The sequence below is a fragment of the Drosophila willistoni genome, chromosome 3R, assembly GCF_018902025.1.
Source record: "Drosophila willistoni isolate 14030-0811.24 chromosome 3R, UCI_dwil_1.1, whole genome shotgun sequence".
NCBI classification, from domain to species: domain Eukaryota; kingdom Metazoa; phylum Arthropoda; class Insecta; order Diptera; family Drosophilidae; genus Drosophila; species Drosophila willistoni.
In genome coordinates, this window is record NC_061086.1 from 16,866,645 (window position 1) to 16,872,644 (window position 6,000).

Sequence of the window (6,000 nt, forward strand, 5' to 3'; positions counted from 1 at the left end):
CCCTTTTTTTTTTCTTAGAACAAAATTTACACAATAAGCATTGCTTGATTTTTACAAGAAGTTATATCATCATAGGCTTAATAATAAAATTGATCAAGTTAGGTAAAAAAATAATAACAGAAACAATAACATTTCTATAAAAATCTTTTTTAAATTTCCTACTAAAAAAAGATAAAGATCTTATTTATTAAATTAAGACATGTAAGGCTATTGCACAGTGGTCGGATTTATTAAATTTCAAGTTTTAATAAAAAGAAGTAAAAGGTAAATTTATTTTTAAATTCTGTTGCATAATTATTTAGTTTGGTGACGAGTATTTTTAAGTACAGTTAAAATTTTGTATTGAAACAAATTTTATTTAAATATTCAACTATTATGAAATTAGTTTACATAAATAAAACTTTAGCTCATTTTCTTGTTCATTTTTTGTATAAAAAGTTAAATTCTGCCCATATTGAAGAAGATATTACAAAAAAACACTGCTACGATTTTGGCAGACTATAACTTTGAGAATTTTTTTAACTCAATCCAATATCTCGATCTACTGCTCTGCACGGGAACAACTAAACCCAAAAATTCGACTGAAAAGTGGAGCTTCCCCACTTTCTCCCTTGTCAGCAAACTATATAGATATGACATAACTTCACCACCATAACTGACAGAGCTGACCATAAGTGGCAATTATTGGCGTTTGAACTGTTTGCCTTTAAGTGAATCAATAAAGAGCTTAGCTATAATTGTCTTCGTACGACTTCGGTCTAACCATCTGTATATTATTATTATTATTAAAGTATAGGATATTGTTGTAAACTATCAACCTAACGATACTTTACAATCACTGGCAACTAAGGCCTTCGGCTTAGACGAAAACTATATCCATACACTAGCCTGGGGTTCAAACTCGGATCCTCGCTGTTCAGTTGGGTAAATGACTGGGTCACCATCTGTATGTACTTATGTCCTGTACTGTACTTATATCAAAAGTAGGCTAGGCTTTTCTGATTCATGCTTCCCTTTTTAAAATCTACAAATTAATCTGTCAGATAGGTTTCTCCCTGTTCATTGTACTGTTTAATTAGTCCTCTTCCGCCATATGAACGTTCAAATAATACTAATATTGATACTAAAACCTTTTCAAATTATTGAATTAAAATTTCATGAAACAAAAAATCGTTCGATCAAAAAGAAGAAATGTTTGTTTGGTGATTTGGAAGGGTATTGCCATTGCCTAAGACTTGTTGAACCTCAAACAGTTCGTGGGTTTTTCGATAAACAAAATAATATTAGGCTTAAAGGAGGTTAAAAAAAAAATATATATATTATATTTTTAGATCTGATTACCAATGGAATCTGGCTAATTTCATGTGGCTTGTGTTTAATTGTAAAGCAGAAGTCTTATTTTAGTCTACAAACTCAAGATCTTCTCTAACAGGTCAAAAATGTAACCAATACACGAATCATTTAATTTTTTTTTTGGTTGATTTTCTTTAATAATAAATTTAAGATTAGATTTGGTAAGTTTCAGTGCTCAGCCAAAGTGATGCCAAAATGAAAATTAATTAAAAATCTCATTGTTCGTTTATTGCTTTAGTTCAAATACGAAACCTAAAAGTATGCAACGGATTTGTGCAAACTCCACCTCGGATCGATCTAAACTTATTCTACTCTCTGTTGCTTGTTTAGTTAATTATGTGAGGCAATGCATCATATTTCATAAAGGAGAAAGGAGAAAAGAGAAAGAATGGAATGGAAAGGAGAGAAAGCAGTTGGAGGGTTCTTGGCTGACGCTAATGTGGCAGTTGCATGTGTGTGTGTATGTGTGTTTGGCCCGCATCCTCTATGTCCTCTGTCTTTCTGCAAATAAAATGTATGAAAACACGCGAGATATAATGCTCGCATATTGTTCAAATTTATTCTCTATAAATTTTATAAACAAAAAAAGCAAAAGTGAGCATAATGAAATTTGTGCTGCTGAATTACCGGAGAGTACGGAATATACGAATACTACATACGGAATGAATCCAAGGGCTAGAGGTTCTTCTTTTTTTTCTCTGTTTCGGTTGATTCGAGTGGGTGGATAGAATGAGAATAATATTGTTGGTTGGCTGGATGGTTGGTTGGTTGGTTGGTTGGTTGGTTGATGCTGCCGAAAGGCAAAAGAACTATGTTTGGCAAGAGAGATAAAGCAATAAATTCTGTCAGAAATTTAATTTGATAATAAATCTTTGCTTCTAGCGCTACGGAATTTATTTGGCTTTGCACACACACACACATTCACTTTCGGTTGTTCATATAGAAATTCGTATTCGTGCGCACATAATAAAACAAAAACAACAAAAAAAAAGGGGCGCAAAAAACGTGCGTGCATGCCAAGGATGAATGAGGATACCCGAACATGACACTTATGGATGTTCCACCAACACCACGCACACACACACACTCACACATACACTCACTCGCACACCCACTCCCTTATACACTCACTCTGACACGTATCCGCTATCCTCTTTATCCCTTTTACCATATTCGGGATACACCTAAGTACGTAAGGACCTTATGTGTATATCTGTGGGTCTGGCTCTGGGTCTGGGCTGCCCTGTGAGTGTCTCCATTGGCACCACAAAATGGTTTCTAATCCCGGCCACTTTCCCTTTTTGCTTTCCTTTTGGTTGGTCTGCCATTTGCCCTTATCCTTATCACACTTAAAATTGCCCTCAGAGCATTGATAAGTTTAAAGTGGGATACAATTTCAAAAAAAGGTGCAAAAATGAATCTCTTTATGATTCAGCTCATTGAATTTAACAGATTTTGATTTCAAAAAATCTAGTTTATAGTTGATAAGTACTAAATTGGGTAATATTTTTGAGACCATAAACAATTTTTCAAATTTAGAAGTCACTTTTCTTCACTTTTATTCTGAATCAACATTTATGAACTTTAGATCTCAAAATCTGATATATGTACGTTTGTCTTAATCTAAATTAAAATAAGTATTAGATATTAAAAGAGTTTAATTATTACCAATCAATTATTTTATAATTTGAATTTACCATTAGTTTCATAAATTTTCAAATACAAATAACTCTTTTCATTGTATTGAAACTAAGAGACAAAAATTTTGTAATATTGTAGATTTTATACCACTTGAAAAAGTTTATGGAAACATATTTTTGTTATCCTTTTAGTGCTATCTAACCAATGGATATATAAATCAGGATTTTCGGATCAGTAATTTCAGTAAAATTTCCAAAATAGGTCACAAATTATTCAAAATAATGACATTTCGGGAGACAAAAAAACTCTGCTCTTGAATTTGTCCAGGTTCATTCGTGTTCGATATCTTAAACCAAATATGGCAACCTTTTTATCTACAAAATAAATTCTATTTTATGAATGTTTTCTATTTTTTATTTTATTTAGGATTAATTTTGATTTTTATATCTTATGAAAAGCCATGCTCAGCATGCTAATTAGACGTCTGAAAAGAAGTCACTCACTTGACCTGCCATTTAGACCAGAGGCCAGGTGATTCCACCCCGCATTTCATGATCACCTTTGACAATATTTGCTTATTATCCATTTAGGAGGCATCGCAAATAAAAATAAATATAAAAGAATATATATATAAAATGATTTGATATGGTAATTATTTTTATTGTTCCCCTAAATACGAGCAGTTCGGTAGGTACTACGATTTGACGCAATTTCCAAATTCGTTAACAAATAAAGCTGAAATACAAATATTTGCTGACCTTAAAGCATTTCAAGCTGAAGGACAAACTCGTACAGGTGAGTCAATGGTGAAACAAAACAAAGACTGACCTTGACTTTAGGTCAATTTTAATGCTCTACCGTTAGACATTAACATTATGCCGTACTTATTGCGGCACTCTTACTTTCCTTTCCCAACACAGGTAAAAGAGAGTGATTAATTTTGAATGGCAGAACATTGAGCAATCGAAAGTGTCGAGCAATGGAGGGAAGATTGTTTCTTAGGCAGGCATTGCTCGGGATGAGGTCATTTATTGTTCGGAAAATATGCATTACACCCCAAGACGATGCCAAAATTTCGATAAGATAAGTATAAAGAGAAGCTGCCAACTAAAATGTCATAAATCTTAGCCAAGTTAAAAGCGGGCAGCAAAATAAAAGAAAACTAAAACCGAAAACTGAAACGAAAGAGTTGTGTCGAGGTCCAAAAATACACTTGACATATCTCTCAGCTCGCTGTTTGCTCTCGACTGCGCTGATTTATTTTGCCGGTTTGCAGCAAAAGATTTTTCAGTTTCCTTCTTCGCATACATATATCTGTGATATGTGCGATGCAGTATAAACCAGAAGACAAATGGCGTCTTGGCGACTTTTGTTTGGTCATGGCGGTGATTTGTACAAATAACACAGAAATACTCTGAAGACGAAAAGAAAAATCTATCTCCCATTCTACACTACTTCTCACCTCTACTAGACTAGACTATGCATCGATAGTGTTGGTCTCCACCATCCACTATCCAAAAGCCTCACCATTCTCAACCTGAACCCTTATTTAATTTTCTTTCGGTAACCATAGATCAAGCATTTTGGTCATAAATTACCTTCACAAATCTCTAATTTGTTTTGCTCGAAATAAAAAGGTAACTAGAATCCTGTTGGCCTTCATTTAAATCCCCTTTTGTTGTCGCTGACTTTGAAAACATGCTGAGAGTGTAAAGAATTTAAAGATTAGCCATTTTAGATTCACGTTTTGGGTTTGAAACTTAAATCAATATAAAAAAGGATAAAGAAGTATCAAGCTGAGGGAAAAGTAATAGGGAAATACAAGTAAAAGTGTATTTATTTAAACATAAAATATATATACATTAAATATATATACTTACGGATGTCTTTCTTACTATATTTTCTCTATCATCCATTATTTTTGCGACATCAGACCTAATTAAATTTCATTCGTGTTTCTAAAGATGTGAATAAAACTGAGCTTTGTGAAAGATCGAATATTTGACTACCCAATACTACCTGATAAATAAAGTAAAAATATCTGAATATAATTTTTATACAATGTATGTAGATTAAGATTTGAAAAAACTATATATTTTTACAAATAAACTAATTCTCAATGTCTTTAAAACGAATACCAATACTAGGACTTTTATTTTTTACATGTGCATATCACAGAAGAAATTTCCTAAATGGAAAAATCTAAGATCAGTCAACTGAAATTTTAAATATGTCTAGATATTTTTTGAAAAATACTTTGAAGCTATCATACTCGTTATAATCCTTAAATATTATACAATATAATACACAGATATATATTATATCTTATTTCATTCAAATTTCATTCTTAATCCATTCAAAAGTGTCGTTTATAAAACATCTTTATATGTACACATACTTATGCTCTCTGCTAGTGATCCTCGGATCAGGGTTAATATATGACAATGGCCAAAAGTGATATTAGCCATGCAAAACGCGTCGAAAGCAAACGAATTAAAAGACAATATCATCAATTATGTTATGGCAAAATGCAGTCAATTCAACAAAAGCTGAACTTCTTGGATATTTGGGATTCTTTTTGTTTATTCCTTTTTGCAGAATTCCATTGAGCAAGTGCCGCCAACTGGTGGGAATCGTGTCTGGCATTGCATATGAAGAGCACCACCACTGGCCAGAGATCAGAGTAAATGCGTAAGACGGCAGTGGATTGCATACATAAGTTAAAGTGGATGCCAAGACGCGAGGGATAACAATGTGGCAAACAATGCGCCGACTTTGGATCAGTTTGGGTTTGGGTATGGGTATGGGTGAGTTATGGGTTGTCACCTGTCTGTCGCAACTGTCAAATTGAAAGTGGATTGAACTTGCTTAAGGTAAATGTAATGACCCAATCGATGGCTTGGATAAGAATATCAATTAATGTCGTACGAATCTCGATTGAGAGGAATAAACCAACAAATGCAACACAAAAAATGTAAAAATAAGAAATAGTTGAACAGGTATTTA